The sequence below is a fragment of the Echinops telfairi genome, unplaced genomic scaffold, assembly GCF_000313985.2.
Source record: "Echinops telfairi isolate 266 unplaced genomic scaffold, ASM31398v2 ScPeMD7_18;HRSCAF=68, whole genome shotgun sequence".
In the NCBI taxonomy this organism is placed as follows: domain Eukaryota; kingdom Metazoa; phylum Chordata; class Mammalia; order Afrosoricida; family Tenrecidae; genus Echinops; species Echinops telfairi.
The window spans coordinates 85,590,107-85,609,090 of NW_022103915.1; the positions used below are offsets into that span (position 1 = coordinate 85,590,107).

At 39.9% G+C, this 18,984-nt stretch overlaps 1 protein-coding gene across 1 annotated transcript in view; it reads right to left on the bottom strand.

The window, feature by feature from the left end:
* Positions 1–18,984, bottom strand: part of LOC101655499 (T cell receptor alpha chain MC.7.G5-like) — a 673,376-nt gene that overhangs the window by 489,563 nt on the left and 164,829 nt on the right. The gene's annotated exons all lie outside the window — the stretch shown is intronic.

Genomic DNA, 18,984 nt, shown 5'->3' on the forward strand with positions numbered 1-18,984 from the left:
TCAAGCCGGGCGGAGGTGAGATATGCTACCATGAATTGCGTCTGACTCCATTACTTGACTCTATCCTTTAACTCTCATGCTCTCTATGACTTTACTATAATCTCTACTTATTATCGCTGTACAATTGCGCCTACCAAACCTGTGATGTTTTGTGGGGTTCCCTCTTACCCTTAACCCCACAGTCTTCCTTATTCAATATCAAACTTCTGCATGCATATGAAGCAAGCAAAAATACTGTGGCTTGGGTCAGGCACACTCTAGTACTCTATTCAAAGAAGCATCCTTGTCTTTCAACACTTTAATGAGGTCTTGTGCGGTATATTAATTGTGCTCATGTGGAATCTGTACATAAATCAAGAGGAAGTTGTGCAAACAGAACAATAGAATTCTGCATGGTTTAAAATCGAGCACTGATTTTGGGTCCAAGCAACATGAAATTCTTGAGAGCTTTTCTCCATTTATTATGATGCTGCCCACGTTGTGAGGATTTTGATATTCTTTACATTGAGTTGTCATCCATACTGAAGGCTACAACCCTTGATCTTCATTAGCAAGTGCTTTAAGTCCTCCTCATTTTCAGCAAGCAGGGTTGTGTCATCTGCATATTGTAGTTGTTAATAAGCCTTTCATTTATCCTTTTGAGGCATTCCTCTTCATATAATCCCGCATCTCTGAATATTTGCGCAGCATACAGATTGAATAAGCACAATAAGAGGATACAAGCTTGAAGCACACCTTTTTTGATTTTAAACCATGGCGTGTTCCCTTGTTCTATTCGCACAACTGTCTCTTGATTGGTACACTGATTCAACAAGAGCACAATGAAGTGTTCTGGAATGCCCATTTTTCTCAAGGCTATCCATAGTTTGCTGGTTATTATATAAATGAACCAAACGTGTGAAAGTTGTACATTGAATAACGAAGACCAAAGAAGAAGGGATACATTGGAACTGTTGGATTAGAGTAGAATATTGAAAGCGCCATGTAATGCTATAAGGACAAAGCAATTGTGTTGGAAGCAGGCTGGCCTGAGTGGTCTTTAGAGGCAAGGATGGGAAGACTTGTCTTCTATGCTTTGGGCGTAGTATCAGGAGAGACCAGTTGCTGGAGAAGGACATCGTGTTTGGTAAAGGGGAGGGGCAGTGAAAAAGAGGAAGGCCCTCGGGAGATGGCTTGTCCCCAGGACTGCAGCAGTGGGCTTGGGCGTGGGAACGATCGAGAGGATGGTGCGGGAGCAAGCAGTGCTTTGCTTGTTGTACACGGGGTGAAGACTATGTTAGACCCAACTGGATTGCACCTAAGAACAACTTAAAATAAAAATTCACAATAAGAGAATGACTAAAAGATGAATTCACAAATAACATATTCTTGGTAGGTGGAGTGTTTTAATCCATTTGTTTCATGATCTATAGGAGAACTGAAGAAACTATCTTTGGATGTTTGAGCGTAGAACTTGGATTCTCTAAAGCAAGAACAGTTGGTTGGGGGGGGTGTCCTGAAGGGTATTGAAAGTGTAGTTTAAAAATCATAATTTAGTTCGTGAAAAGGAGCATAAAAAGCTCTGGATTAATTGTGAGTGGAGCTGTGGAAAGACAGTTTTAGCCAGTCTCTGGCACCCACACTCCTCACAAGATAGCCTATGAGGAGGCAGTAGTTTCAACTCTTCTCAGGGACAAATTACTATGATCAATTGAGATGTAGTACCATCTTTTCCCTGTTTCCAACAGTAAGTGGTTGCTAGCAGAGGGCTCTTGTTTTCCAGTGCTTGTGGGAGAGACTTTCTGGCATGGCAGCAGGAGAGTGTGGCCAGGCAATGAGGTTGCCAGAATCACAGGGCCCAGAGCGTGAGAAGGAGCCTGGGCCTATGCAGGCAATGGAACTGGAGCCCTGTGGCAGGGTTTGAGTACGGGTGGCAGGTGTCTTGAGAGAGCTGTGCCCCTGCACAGAGGTAGAAGGCCGCATCCTCAGACCGCACAGCAGTGATGTGCAGGGAGCTAGCCTTTCTTGCCTCATCAAACTGAACCTTCAGTCTCTTCTGCTCCTTCAGTTCTCCACCCTTAGTTAACATCATCAAAAGCACAGGACCTGCCCCAGGCTGCAGTCGGTACCACTGAAACGTGGGGAAGACGGTAGAGGAGTTGCAGTACATCAGGGCACTTTCTCCTTCTTGGAGGCTTAGAACCCGAGGACTCTGCTCCAGCTGCCGGGTGCTCCTCCCTGTTCAGACACGAGGTAGACAACAGCAAGGAAGGAAATTAGGAACTCTATCAGCCCGGAAACTTTCCCCTTCACCCTTTCTCCCTCCCTCTCTCCATTTGTGTCTTCTCTCTTTAATTCTTCTTTTCCTATTTTGCCAGAATAAATCCCTCGGGAATCTTCCACGTTTGTAGGATTTTTCTGTTGTTCTTAGTTGGGAACCTCCCAAACTCACATGCCAACTGGATCCAGAGGATCCACGCTGAGAATTTCAGGTACTTCATTTCTTCCTATAAAGGAGTCGCTGGCTTTAATCGTTTCTACAACAGCCCTTTTTAGAAGCAAGGGTTCTAGTTTAGAGTAACAGCCATTTGATCTTAATAACAAAGCAGAGACTTCTGCGCAGCAGCCAATTGGATCACTCAATCCCACCCCTGCCTCCACCTGGCCTACCGCCCACCCAAGCGCTGCTTCTACTCTGGGAAAGATTCTGCCTTTTGAAACTCTACCCTCTAGTGGAGAGACAGGGAAGTGATGACCCGCTAACCTTTTCTTTGAATTTTACTTTCAACAATGCTTTTAAATCTCCTAATTTCATTGATTTGTATCGACTAACTTAGAAAGAGTCTAGTGACTTGCTCATTAAAAAAATTTATTTTAACCCGTTGGTCATTTTCAACCCCCAAAATAGAGGCTAATAAAAGTATAATGCTGTGTGGTATATAACTATGTAGTATACATGTAACTTTACTTGTAGGTATAAGTTTATGTGTTGTGTTTTGAAGCTTTGTTATAGGTTCAGAGCCAAATGGCATTGGCCAGCATTGTGTCATAAATATATTCCTACCTAACTAAGGATATTCCTGTTGATATTACTTTATTTACTGATATCTTCGACTAGATTTTTAGTTCTATAGAGAAGTCCCTGGACCGCACAAATTGTTACGTACTTCACTGATGATTTAAACCCACCCAAAGGCGTCTCAGAAGACAGGTCAGGTGCTTCCCAAAGCTCACAGCCTTGAAGGCCAGGTGGAGTGGGGGTCACCATGAGTTCAAACCAACTCAACTCAACTCAACTGATAACAACGGCTCTGCAGAAGGTGGGTGAGACTTCTACTTCTCTACGATGCTCAGTTTGATAGAAAAACAAGAGGCTACTCAAGGATAACAAGCTACTGACAGATTGTTTTTAACATTTTGGATATAAATATATATATTTTCCCAAAGTGGTGTGCATTGGATAACAGTGGTGAGAAGAAACATTCTCTGCTGTTGGGTGGGTGTAACTTCCAGAGCCTGGACACCTGCGGGCTCATTTTGAAGGCTGGTCTCTCCCGCCACCGCCTTCAGAAGAAGAGTCCCAGGGGACTGCAGGGGAATGGGTCCCAGAAGAGCAAGACAAGGGGGCAGGGAGGGGTTACATATTTTTCTTGGAATTATTAAGAATAGACAGGTAGGAGGGAGAGACACTGTCATGGATTGACTTTCACTGATGAGAAAAGGCAGCTGCCCCAAGCATCCGTACAGATGCTTGAAACAGAAAGTTTCAAGCACACTTAAACATAAACCAAGTCTCACGACTCAGTACTTTCCCCAAAAGTTGATTAAGAGATTAAAGCATTCTTAATTCAGTCACTCATAAGCATTTACTGAATGCTCCCTACATGTCAGGGAGAGTAAAAACAGCTTGTAATGAAGAGATGAATGTGAAAGGTCTCTGTCCTTGAGAAACTTGGACTAAGTGACAAAATAAGAACCCCCCAACACTGACACTATAATGGAGATGTGATATTGTGAAACTATGTGCAAAACCCTAAAAGAGAAGGGCAGGGGAGCAGCAATTGTAACTTAGATAAATTGAAAAATAAAAAAAAGCTTTAGCAGAGGATGTGGCATTTACTGGGCTTTGAAGACTGAGCAGAACTTTGCCCTGTTCCTTGTTGTTAGGCGTCACCGAGTCGGTGCAGAGCCACAGCGTCCCTGCCCACGACAGAACCACCCCTGCCTGGTCTTGCACTGTCCTCATGGCTGATCCTGTGCTTGGGCCCCCTGCTGCAGCCACGGTGTCCACCCACCGCCTTGAGGGCCTTCCTCTCCTCTCCAGCTTCTTCCTCACCAGGTTCATTAGGGAATAAGCTAACAAGGAGAGTAGAGAGACCAGGAAGATTAGGGGAGGGTGGGGACAGAAAGGGGAATTGATCACAAGGATCAACCTATAACCTCTTCTCAAGGGGACAAGCAATGGAAAAGTGTATGAGGGGTGATGGTGGATGATGTAAGATATGAAAATAATAATTTATAACTTATCAAGGGCTTGTGAGGGAGGGGAGTGGGGAGAGAGGGGGAAGAAATGGGGAGCTGATATCAGGGGCTCAAGTGGGAAGAGAATGCTTTGAAAATGATGATGGCGGCATATGTACAAATGTACTTGACACACTGGATGAATGGATGGTGATAAGAGATGTAAGAATCCCTAATAAAAGTATTTAATAAAAAAATTTAAAAGTCACAAGGAAAAGATTGGAGTGAGTTTGTTGGATATGGTGTTCAGGAACCATGGAGTAGTGGTGAGAAAGAAGAAGAAAATATATCTGAAGAGGGGCTATGGTCAACTGAACTTTAGTGTGAACTTTTGGTAATGAGGAACTCTGGAAGGTCCTGAAAGAGTGCAGTGATCTAATCAAATGTGTGATTTCAAAATTAGAACCCTGGGGATGAAGATAGATTAGAAAGGTATGAGCAATGAGGCAAAGGATACACTTAAGAGGTTATTTCAATCAGCTGAGATCATGAGACCCAGAATGAGGAAAGTGACAAGGGGAATGAGCAGACATGGCTGAATATGAGACATACTTAAAAGATACAGTTGCTGTGACTTGGCATAGCACTCAACTCTGATGTGGTCCAGCCAGTAAAAACAACTTCCAAAGCACAACAGCTCACAACAACAAACTTGAATTTCTTCTTCATGGTACTTAACTGAAAGCAGCTGCAAGAATGCTCTGAGACTCTGCTCATGATTCCAAGTGGCCTGTAGTTATGTCTTTATATTCTGGACAGAGCATTGGGTTCACATTATGTGGTAGACGTGAAACAACCATCATTATCTGGTACATATAAGGTAGAGACAAATGACGTAGGTACATGTAGTTTTTGCTTTGATGTGGCATACTTCCTAATGGCTCACATTCCATCAGTTGAAACCAGTTCCATGGCTGTGCCCATAAACAGCGAGGTAGGGAAGTATGTATAGGAATATACAATGGCAAATACTGGCAAGGTCACCCATGGTGGACAAGAGTTAGCCGCCCTTCCAGACTAAGACAGACTAGAAAGAAAAGACTGGTGATTTACTTATGAAAATTACTCTATGAAAACCCCATGGAATACAAGAAAATACTGTCTGACTGTGATGACTAGGTTCTGTGTCACTTTGGCTGGGCCAAGATTTTCAGTAGTTTGGCAGCTGGAGCCTCCCCCATGGTGTGACCGAACACAATGTAGCAACTCCATGATAATATTGCTATCAGCAGCCAAGTAGTTGTGGGAAGGGTAGGTTGGAGTGCAAACCCTAACTCACATCACAGCCTGATGAGTCTGTGAGGGTGTGGCCTACAACTAGGAGGGGTCTCCAAAACATCCGATGATCATTTGTTTTTGTGACGTAAAGGGGATAGTGCATTTGGAGTTCATTCCACCAGGTCAGACTGTTAATCAAGCTTTCTATTTAGAAATTCTGAAAAGATTGTGTAACAGTGTATGACAAAAAAAGGTCTGATTTGTGGCAGATGGGGGACTTGTGCCACCGCGACAGTGCACCTGCTCACTCAGCCATCTCAGTGTGCCAGTGTTTGGTAAAAAACAGCATGCTTCTCTTGACCCACACACCTTACTCACCTGACCTTGCTCCATGCGACTTCTTTTTGTTTCTGAGAATGAAGAGGGACATGAAAGGACAGCGATCTGAAGACATAGAAGATGAAGAACAAGGGAGGTGCTGTTGGCCATCCAAACAGAGGAGTTTGAAAATGTTTCCAAGAATAGCATGGCAGATGTGACGAATGCATTAAGCATAATGGAGATTACTTTGAAGGTGATAAGGTTGCTTTCTTTTTTAAAATTAAAACAATTTTTTTAAATACATAGATTTGAAAAAATGATCCAGTTTTGGGGGGAACCCTCTCATATATGTAAATATATCTTCCTTAGACATCTATGCATCGTTGGGTTTTCTTCTCTAGAGATCCAGCCTACCACACTAATGTTGGGATGGAAGATGAACCCTTTACGTTGGGAAGCACTCAGAAGACACGTACCAACTACTGTGATGATTGTGCAGGACAAGACAACAGTTCATTCTGCGGTGCTCTGTTGCATCTGCAGCCACAGAGCCCTAGCACAGAACGAATGACATTTCTGGACATTTGGGCTCTGTTATTCTTTCTTGGCCTAGGTCTTCCGACACATGCATTTCATCCTGACACTTGCACCGATCACTGAGCTTTTCTGCAGAATTCTTTCTAGCCTGACCCATTGTCTGTGGCAATAAGGGGTATACATAAATCCCTTTTTAATTCTTTCTCAGGATCTCTAAGGAAAGAGACTGCTGCTAGTGAAAATGGCAGTAGAAGAGAGGAGAGTCGTGAGTAGGTGCTGGAGAATGAGGTTTTAATGAAAGGAGACTCACACGGGTATGAGAGATATTGCCAAGAATATTGCCAGTGTCCCCTGTTCACGTATATGGACCCTTGTGCACTGAATAATGGAACAAATTTAACTATCTTAATCTCCTCCATTACAAATGGACTTAAATCGTGTTTTCAGAATAAAGAGAAAAGCTTCAAAATAGTTGGTATCGTAGTGGAAGAAAAGACTCTGATCCCTGTTAATAACCAGGGCTGCATCAGGATGGAAGTGAAATTATTTTCCATTTCATTGGTACAATGAGAAGTAGTTGAAAAAGAACATGACATTTATAGCTCCACAGAGAAATGTGGACCAAATCTAGGGCCTGAATCAATCTTAGGTTAGAGAATGGTATACCAAGTTTTCTTCGATCAAGTCTGCTGCCCCAGTATTAAACAGACATCTGGGAGTATATCTATCTATGTGATGGGATATCTGAACAGTTAATATGGTTTTTGTGGTTTCAAGGTGTTTTATCCTGTGTGTTTTTTCACTCTCTCTCTCTCCTTTTGACATTCTTTCCCTCTTTTACTTCCAATATAAAACGGAAAATAATATGTCAGTAATGTCACAAATTGAAAACAATCTGCTTACGTTCTATAGCCAGGAAGATCCTGAATGTCAATATTAGGTGTGTCATCTTAGAAAAATGTCCTTGTCTTTCCAGGGTTCTATTTATTTACCCATCAAAATTTACTAGATTTTCACACTGGGCTAAAATATATACTAAGCACTTGAAATTTTGTTTTTCTTATTTTGGCATCAGGATAACTGCTGAAAGAATTATTATTATTATCCCTGAAACACAGATGACAAAACTAAGGTTTGTTAAATATTTATTAATTGCACTTGCTACAATTCAACTGATTATATAGCTTAAAGATGGATATGTGTCTATCTGATGTATAAACCTATCCCTTAAATGACTTATTACATTATTTACTTAACTGAAATTGTCTCAACTTTCTATGCCATTACCAACGTTGCATTATAACCCTGCACAAGGCTTCATGGTAAGAACACAGCTAGAGAAATGCCTGGACAAAAACGCTGAAGAGGGAAGGAAAACAAGAAACAAATTGAACTGTTTAGTATGCTCTCCTTATGAATGTTCTTTAGTTTATCTCCAGGTTCTAATATTGATTGCCGTGACCACACAGAACTCACAGACAAGATTCATGATTAAAGAGTTTATTAAGGAAGTTTACAAGTTGCAATACCAGTGAGAAATGCTTTGGGTTGAGTTGTGTATCAGGACATGACACGAAGTTCTTTCAAGTCTGCTATTAAATGCCCAAAGGGCATTTATAAGCCTCAACCTGAAGGCAGTTAGCTTAAGCTCTATTACTCAGCAAACCCAGCTATCTGAATTAAGTGCCACTTCAATATGCCTCATCCCCAAAACACTCAGCTCCACTTCTGTGGGTCAGCAAGTCCAACTTCCTGATTTAGGGGCCCCGAAGCCCACCTCCCAAACTCTGCAAGCCAACCCCCTTTACAAAAACACTCATTTCACTTGCTTTATAGGTTGGGAAGGAATTCTGGTGGCATGGTAGTTATGCATGGGCCTGCTAACCACAAGGTCGACAGTTGGAACCCACCAGCCACTCAGTGGGAGAAAGACTTGGCTTTCTACTCCCATTAAGAGTTATAGTCTCAGAAAGCCCACAGGGGCAGTTCTACTCTGTCCTACAGAGTTACTGTGAGTCAGAGTTGACTCTAAGTCAGTGAGAGGAGAAGTGGATTGAGAAGGTCATCACTCTGTTCCATCCTCTGGCTCCTGGTTTTGCTGCTGCTCCTCGGATGGTCCAGCTGTCTTCTGGATCCATGAGGTTCACTTCACAGGGATCTCAGGTCCAGAGGATACACTCCACTCCTGGCTTTTGCTGGCAACCTCCTGCTTCTCAGAGGGTTCATTTTATAGAGCAGGATGGCACTCCAAAGAATCCTATTTGCAATTACTCATAGCTGAATTTTATCAGTATTCTCCCCAACCTTCTTACCAGACCCCCTGCAGGAAAAGGTTGTTTGGTGGAAGTTAGAGACTTCGACTAGAAGAGGCACATTAAAAAATGCATGGCCCCTGCAGTTAGGTAGGTATTTTCTATGAGTGGGAGCTCACATAATTGATTCTTTTTACTTTTGAGCTTCTATCGGTTGATTTTTAACACTTTCACAGATCAAATAGGATACAGACAAGCTTTTCCCCCCTCTATTGTATCCTATAATGTGTCTGACAACAAAATGAGACATCAGTGATTTGTTGTGTGCATTCTGTGAAAAAAAAAAGAGTAAATGGTTGCATTGTCATGGAGAAGAACTGTGCATGACACATCATCTCATTCTATAGACTCATTCCAGCTAAGTCATGGTCCAGCCTGAGTCATGGTTTATTCCCTCAAACTCACCATTTTCTTCCTATGTAGACCTTGGGACTGAGCCTTCAAGGTCAAAGGAAAAGTATAGGGACATAGTTCCTCTTAACAACTAGAATGTTCCATCTTGTGGAGAGATGTGCATTTGCAATAACCTAGCACAAAGTGCCATATGAAGGATGCTTTTTGTGGAGAACTGTCTTCATAACACCATCTCTCATACTGTAGTGCCTTGCATGCTGCTATGTTGCTGGAAGCTCTGCTACCAGTATTTTAAATATCAGCAAATTTTGTCACAGCTTACAGACTAGGAACAGTCTAGGAAGAAGGAGTAACAGGAAGAGGATGCTGTCTGACATAGTGCCAGAAGATGAGCGCCGCAAATTGGAAGGCTTTCGAACTACAACTGGAGAAGAGCCGACTGCTCAAAGCAAAGCTGACTTGAATAACCTTCATTTGCCGAGGCACAACTCAAAATGAGAAGGAACAGTTGAACAGGTCCATTAGTCACCTAAACATGGGATGTTGTTGCTCCTTGTAGGTGCCATCAGGTCGACTCAGATTCATGATGACCCCATGTGCCACAGAACCAGACATGACCCAGTCCTTTGCCAGCCTCAGAATTGTTGTTGGGGTGGAGTCCATTCTTGCAACCATTGAGTCAATCTATCTCATTCAGGGTCTTCCTCTTTTTCCCTGTCCACTTTCCCAACCATGATCCTTAGAACTAGTATCTCCTGATAACATGCCCAATGTATGTGAGATGAAATCTTGCCATCCCTGCTTCTGGGGAAGATTCTAGCTGTATTTCCTCCAAGACAAATTTGTTTACACCTCTCGTAGTTCAAATGGATCAATTCTTCTACTGGCTTTATTATTTATTTATTTATTGTCCAGCTTTCACATGCCTATGAGACAATTAAAAATATCAAGGTTTGGGTCCGGTGCACTTAAATCCTCAAAGTAATATGTTTGCACGTTAACAGTTGTACAGCATTTGTCCAACATAGGATGTTTGATTTCTTGATTGCTGTCTTCATGTGTATTGACTGTGGATCCAGGTAAAAAATTCTTCACAATTTCAACCTTGTCTTCCTTTATCATGATGCTAAGTATTAGTCCAACTGTGAGGATTTTTTTGTTTCTTCAAATTGAATTGTGATGGTTTTATTTTAATAGTATTGTGAATTCCCTCTGAACATAGTCAAGGGGTGCTTTATTTTCCATTGGATTTTTTCTAGTTATTGTTGTTGGTTTTGATTATTTCTTGTTTGTGTTTTGTATGATTTTCTGTATATGAAATCCGAGATAGTTAAAACTATAGAAATGGTAACTAGATTAATAATGACCTAGGGGCATGGGAATATAGTTATGTGTTGGGCTTACAATGGTAAGTTCAGCAATTTGAAATCACCAATCATTCTGTGAGAGAAAGATTTGGCTTTCTACTCCCATAAAGAGTTAAATTCTTGGAAACCCACAGGGACAGTTCTACTGACCTATAGGGTTGCTCTGAATTGATATGACTCAATAGAAGTGTGTTTGGCTTGGTTTGGTTTGAGAGGCATGACAGGGGAAGATGTGGGGGGAAGGGAGTGAGGAGCTAACAACGAGTACAAGAAGAAACTGTTCTGAAACTGATTGTGGTGGTGAGCACACAACTCTTCTTAATATGTGATGTACCAACCAACCGTTTAAGGGTTTTTTTTTTATTGCAATCCAAAAGAAAATGAAAGGAATGCTCGAAACGGATGATAGTGAAGAAAGAAGAACAAGCTACAGTGACCAACTGAAACACTTCCAGAAACAGATGCCGTGCTGGAAGCACTGACGAATCTATGCCCCCAAATTTGGAAGACAGGCACCTGGCCAACTTACTTTAAGAGATCCATATTTGTGCCCATTTCAAAGAAAGGTAGAAAAGCTTGTGGAAATTATAGAACAATATCATTGATACCACATGCAAGTAAATGCTGCTAAAGATAAGTTGAAAACGGCTGCAGTCGTACATTGACTAAGAACTGCCATACATTCAAGTTGAATTTAGAAGAGCACCTGGAATATAATTGCTGGCATCAGATGGAGCTTAGCTGAAAACAGAAGACTGCCAAAAAGATGCTTACCTGAGGTTTTGGGGTTTTTTCAGCTATGCAAAGGCATTCAACTGTGTGGATTATGTACCAATAGACAACATGATACATTGGGGAAAACGCTACAGTCGTCAAGGGTTTCATTTTACTTGACTCTATAACCAGCACTCATTAAAGCAGCACTCTAAAGACTTCTTTAAAATGTTAAGATCAAGTAAAACAGTTTGAAGATTAAGGTATCCCTGGCCCAAACCATGGTATTTTTCAATCACCTCATATGTATGTGAAGGTTGAACAATGAATGAGGAAGACTACAGAAAAATTGATGCTTTTGAATTGTGGTGCTGGTGAAGAATACTGAATGTACCATGGACTGCCAGAAGAACAGGCAAATATGTCTTGGAAGAACTACACTGGGATGCTCCTTAAAAATGAGGCTAGTGGAACTTTGTCTCAAGTACTTTGGGCATGTTGCCAGGAGAGACCAACACTTGGGAAAGGACATCATGCTTGGTAAAGTAGAAAGGCAGTGAAATAGAGGAAGACCTTAAACAAGATAGACAGATACAGTTGCTGCAAAAATAGGCTCAAATCTAGCAGCACAGCAATTGGGAGGATGCCACAGGTCCAGGCACTGTTTGTTCTGTTGTACATGGGGTCACTATGAGTGGGAGCATATTCAATGGCCCATAACAACTGCAGCATCTTCATAACAATGGAGGTCTTGTGGCACAGTAATTAAGAGCCCAGCAACTTACTGGAAGGAAGGTAGTTCAAAGTCCTCTAACAACTGCAGGGGAGAAAGGCATGGCAGTATACTTCGGTAAAGATTTGCAGCCTCAGAAACCATATGGAACAGTGGGTCTGGATTGAAAAAACTAAAGGTTCAAAGTTTTCCAATGTTTCCTTTGAGATCAGTAGGAAGGCTCATTATTTGCTCCACATGGGTTATTTTGTGTAAGAATAGAGTTGACCTCAATTTAACCTTCAAGCACAAGAGAGCAATTTACTTGTAGAAAACGCATTTTTTCAAGTTGGGCACCAGGTGGCAGTACAGAGGAAACATTTGTCCTGAATTCACTAACAGACTAGGGCTTTCTGGAGTGATAACATTTTTCTTTTCCACAGGGGACTTTATCACTGATTAAATAGCGTGGATTAGTTTAGTGATTTTAAATTTTTGCTCTCTTCTTTCTGAGGTAAGCATTGACTTCTGTGATATTCCTGGTAAGTATTGTATTCAGTGCTTTCTGATGGTGTTGGTTGGGGTTTTCTCTAAATAATTAGATAAGCATTGTTTAACTGCATTGCTCATGCATGCTATGGCCTTCCTGATTTTCTGTCAACTTATGCTGGTATTTACTGGGCATGAAGAATTAAGGCAATGGATTTTTAAAGAATTGTGGATTTATCTACTTCTTTTTTCAGTTCTAATTGTTATTACAGTTTTTGCTTCAAGAACTTTGAAGTTCTGTTGGTGGGCACATTCACATTTAGCATTTTTAGACCTACTTGGCAAAGTTTTAGGATTATGTAATAAGTAGGCTCCTTTTAGAAAGTATACAATTGAGTCTTAAAAAATCAACCTGATAATATTTATGTTCTAACTGTAGTTTTTAAACTATTTAAATTTTATGAAATTATTGATATGGTTAGGTTTTGAGCTACCATTTTACTATTTATGTTTGTTTGTGCCTTCTCTTTTTGTTCTGTTCCTCCTCTCCTAAATTCTTTGGATTAATTTAGCACATTTAACTTTCCATTTAAATTTATTCATTCACTTTTTTTCTATTTTTTCTATTGTTTTGTTTTTAGTGGTTGTTGTGGGGGGCACGACTCAAAATGAGAATAGCCACAAACATCAATTAATAAATGGAACTTGGAATGTATGAAGTATGAACTTAGGAAAACTAGAAGCTGTAAAAAATAAAATGGAATGCACAAAATCAACATCGTAAGTATTAGGGAGCTGATCTGGACTTCTATTGACCATTTAAAATCAGAAAACCCTATGGTTTACTATGCTAGGAATGAAACAATCGAGAATGGTGTTGCATTCATCATCAAAAAGGATGTTTCCAGATTTATCTTGAAGTACAGTGCTGTCTGTGATAGAATTACATCTATACTAATTCAAAAAATCCAATCAATACAAATATTATTCAAATTTATGTGCCAACCATCAAAACTAGTGATAAAGAAGTTGAAGAATTCTACCAATGTCTTCAGTTAGAAATTGATTACATATCCTAAGTTTTACCCTGTTATTTCCCTAACAAACCCTGTAATTGTACTGTTGGTGAGTTTTTCCAGGCATTGCCATGAATTATAGAACTCAGCAAGGTAGTAAAGAAAGTGGACTCCAGGGAAAATGGCACTGAGCACCTCCAAAACAATATGTAGACACCAAACTACCTCAACGAAAAATCAAGAGAAACAAAAGGTAATGTTGGAGGAAGTACTGAACCTAATGACATTCATATAAGAACCAGACATTGATCTGTTACAGAAAGAAGTCTCCAGAATGCTGCTTGGAATCATACATGATATGAGGGAAACAGTACAGAAAAAGGTGAAACATTAAAGGACATAAAAGCCACATGCCAAAAGAAAATTAAAGAGTCAAGGGACAAGGTAACAGAAGCAAATTCACAGACTTCACCAACAGACTAGAAGCAGAGAATTATACCAGTGACCTCAAGGACAACCAGGCAGACTTCAACAAATAGGAAAGACAGGCAAACAAGATAATAAGAGAAGCTGAAGAAAACCTGAGGACAGTGTCTGATGCTATAAATAGGGACAACATTGAACATTTGGACGACCAGAATAAGATACAATAAAGAAGTCAACTGAAAAAAATAGTGAGGGAATTCTTAGAGGAAAAATTTCCCCAGTTTAATGAATGAAAATCAGGCAACCATTCAGGAGGCCAGAAAGATAAAAGCTAGACTGAACCCAAGAAGAATTTTCCAAGGAATATAGTAGTTAAACTATCCAACTTTGAGGAAAAGGGGGAAATGAGAAAATCTTAAGAACAGCTAGGGGGAAAAAAGACAGTTGCCTATAAAGGTACCCAAATAAGAATATGCTTAGACCTATGAGCAGACACCATGAAGAAGAGGAGAGAGTGGAGTAACATATTCCAAAAATTGAAAGAAAATAATACAAACCCAAGAATACTCTACCCAGCCAAATTATCTTTCAAGATAAATGGAGAAGTATGAGTCTTCCTTGACAAGAGAAAACTCAAAGAATATGTTAAAAGAAATCCAACTCTTCCAAAAACTCTTACCAACCAAGTAGGGGCAGAAGAACAACTCTCATCAAGCACAAGTAAGAGACCACCCCATAGTGCAACTCCACCCAGAAGTCAACACATTGAAAACAGCCCAAAAGGTAGCATTGGCTCAACGGTGAAAAAAGGCAAGAATGAATTCCACAAACATACATACACAGCACACAACAAGAAGGGAAATAGGAAAACACTCAACACAAAAGGAACGAGATCACAGAGTCCACAAATAAATATGAATATCAATAGGCTGAAATCACTCATTAAAAGACAGAGGCTAGTGTAACTAGCTTAGAAAACACAACCTACAACAGACACATCTCAAGCTTACAGACAATTATAGGCTGAGAATCAAAGGTTAGAGAAAAAACATACCAAGTAAATGGTAATTAAAAAAAAAATCAGGGGTTGCAATCCTAATCTCTGAAAAAATTCATCTCAAGGTGCAAGTCATAACAAGCGATAAGGAGGGGCACTATACAATGCTCAAGGGAACAATAGACCAAGAACCAATGAGCATAATAAAAATATATATGCACCCAGTGAGAGACCTGTGAAAATTGTCAAACACTCCAAACGATGAAAAAGATATCACAGGCTCAACAATCATAGGAGGTGATTTTAATACACCATTTTCTGAGAAAGACAGATCACAGTGAAAGAAGCTTACTTAAAAAAAATAAAAATAATAATAAAATAAAAATTAAAAAAAAGAAAAAAACTTACTTAACAAGGAAGCTACAAAACTAAACTCTACAATTAGGCAATTTGACCTGATAGACATTTTCAGAGCTCTCCACACAAATGCAACAAAAAAAAAATCATCTCAAGCCCGTATGACATACTAGAAGATAGACCACATGCTGGGGCACCAGACAAGCCTGTGTAAATTCAAACACATAGAGGTCACTCAGACTTCCCTCTATGACCACGATGCCATAAGGTTGGAAATCAACAAAAGGACAATTAAGAAAACAAGGACAAACAATTGGAAAATGAATAACGCTACTGCAAAATGAGTGGGTACTATCCCAGATCAGAGACAAAATTAGGAATTTTTTTTTAAAAACCACAAGAATGACAATACAACATATCAAATGCTTTGGGACACAGCAAAAGCAGTTATCACAGCAATATGATAGCAATAAATGCAGACATGAAAGAGGAAGAGAGACTTAGGCTGGCAAAAAACCTCCAGCAATAAGAACAGTCAACAGGACAATCCTACTGTAGCAAAAGAAAAGAAATACCACATATGCTCGTGTGTAAGCTGGATTTTCAGTGCACTTCAATGTCCCTTTTTGTGGTAAAATTAGGTGCTGTGGCTGATATTTGGGTCAGCTTATATTCGCGTATATACGGTAATCAAAATCAGGCCTGAGACACATGAGAGGGAAAACAAGAAAACAATTTTAAAAATCAATGCAGATAAAAGCTGGTTCTTTCAAAAGGATTACCAGAATCAATAGACTGTTGGCAAACCTGACCAAAGAAAGGAAGAAACAAATTTCAATACCCAGGATGACGGATGAAACAGGAGTCATTACAATGGACCCTAATGAAATTAAAAGGCCAATTACACAGTACTACAAAGGCCTGTACTCCAATGAATTCAACAATGTGGAAGATAGGGACAAATCCTTGAAAAAACAATCCCTTCCTAAATTATTCCAGATGGACATCAAGAATTCCAACAGATCCATAGCAATAGAAGAAATAAATAAGGTTATCAAGGGACTACCAACTTTTTAAAAAATCCCCTGGGCCAGATGGCTTCACAGAAGAATTCTACCAAGCATTCAGGGAAGAACTGGCACCAGTCCTACACAAACTCTTCCAGAGCATAGAAAAAGATGGCAAACCCCCAAACTCTTTCTATGATGCTAGTATAAAACTGATAACTAAAGTGGGAAAGGATACCACAAGAATTGAGAACTACAAAACGATACCTTTAATGAACATCAAATCCTTAACAAAATACTGTCCAATTGAATAAAAAGTATATAAAACAAACAATTCACCATGACCAAGCAGGATTTATTCCAGGGATGTAGGGATGGTTCAACATCTGAAAATGCATCAGCATTATTCGCCGCCACATTGACATGAAAACTGATAAGAACCATATGATAATATCAATAGACGCAGGAAAAGCATTTGACAGCATCCAACACCTAAGACACTCAAAAAGATAGGACTAGACGGGAAATTCCTCAATATAATACAAGCTGTATATGAAACACCAACAGCCAACATGATTCTCAATGGAGAAAAGACGAAAACAATCCCACTGAAAAAGGGGACCAGACAAGGATGCCCCTTGTCCCCACTTTTACTTAACATCATAATGGAGGCCCTAGATAACAACATAAGGCAAGGGAAAGAAATCAAAGGTATTGATCTGGGGAAAGAAGAGAGGGAACTATCGTTATTTGCAGATGACATGATTTTATATATAGAAAATCCCCGAAGTTCCACAAAAGGAGTGCTGGAAGCAATAGAGGAATATGGCAGAGTGGCATCACACAAGATCAGCAAACATAATTCTATTGGACTGCTATATACATCAGATGAAACAAGAGAAGAGGAAATATATAAAATATTTTAAAATAGCACCCTTCACAATAGTGAAGCACAAATAGAAATATCTAGGCATATACTTAAACAAAAAAATATTCAAAAGTTTTGTATGAGGAAAATTACAGAACACTATTGCAAGAAACCAAAAGGGACCTCCACAAATGGAAGAATACCCTGTGCTCTTGCATCAGAAGACTTAAAATAGTGAAGATGTCAGTCCTGCCCAAGGCACTATATAACTTTAATGCTATCCCAATACAAATATCATCATTTTTCTTCAAAGAATTGTAAAAATTGACTACCAACTTCATATGGAGAGGGAAGAAGCCCAGAATTAGCAGAAAACTCAAGAAGAAGGACAAAGTAGAAAGGCTTTCTTTACCTGACTTTATCACCTAATCTATAGCTGCAGGGGTCAAAACAACATGGATATTGTTATAATGACAGATTCAGACCAATGGAAAAGAACTGGAAACCCAGAATTGTGATCATCATCATCAGACAACTGATCTTTGATAAGGGCCTGAGAAATAATCCAAGGGGAAGCAGATGCCCTCTTCAAAAAGTATTTCTGGTATAAATGGAAGAAAGACCCTTACCTCATTCCATAGACAAGAATAAACTCAAGGTGGATCAGAGACCTTTAGGTAAAACCCCAAACTATTAAGGACATTAATGAGAGCATTGGGACAAACCTAAGAACTTTGGCACAGGAAATACACAGGCTATCAGAAATAGGGAAGGACACAAACACAGGGTAAACATAAATGGATATACTGAAGATAAAACACCTGTATACATCAAAAGGATTCACCAAGAGAGTAAAAAGAGAGCCCATGGACTGGGAAACATCTTTAGCAATGACATATCAGACAAAGGCCTTATTACTAGGTTCTCTCTGGTAACTGAATTTTTCATAAAAGTAGTTTTGCTTGAACCTTTTTTTTTTTTTGTGATGGCCAATTTAAGAGAAGTGTGTGTAGCTGTGAAATGTTGTTTCCTGCTTGGGAAAAATGCAGTAAATGTTGTGATGTTGAACACAGCTTACAAGGAGAGTGCTATAGGAAATACTCAAATTTTCTTGTTTCAAAAACGGTTCAATGTCAATTGATGACAAACCTTGTTCTGGACATCCATCAACTTTCTGAATGGATGAAATATCGATAAAATTTATGCCCTTGTGCTCAAAGACTGACAACAGACTATTGAAAGGATGTGGAAGTTACTTGAACTATCTTGGAGCTCTGTTTCAGTGAATTTTAACAGATCTGGGAATGAGAAGGGTTGCTGTGAAATTTGTGCTTCAGGTTCCACTGACTAGGAAGAAGAACGTCAAGTGGAAACATGCTGAGGTTTAGGAGAACAGATCTGATGTTGACCAAAATTTTTTTCCAAGGTCATGACGGGTGACGAGACATAGTGCTATTCTTAAAACCTGAAAGTAAACAGCAATCAAGCCAATGGAAAATGAAATTGTCACCTCACCTCTAAAAAAAGTTGTCAAGTGAAATCAAAGATCAAGATGATGCTCATTTGTTTTGGGGGGGTTTTCTTTATGTGAGAGGGGTAGTGCATTTGTAGTTTGTTCCATTGGGTCAGACTGTTAATCAAGCTTTCTATTTAGAGGTTCTGTAAAGATTGCATAACAGTTTGCAACCAAAAAAGGTCTGATTTGTGGCAGAAGGAGGATTGGTTTTGCCGCTATGACAATGCACCTGCTCATGCAGTCATCTCAGTGTGCCAGTTTTTTTTTCTGGGG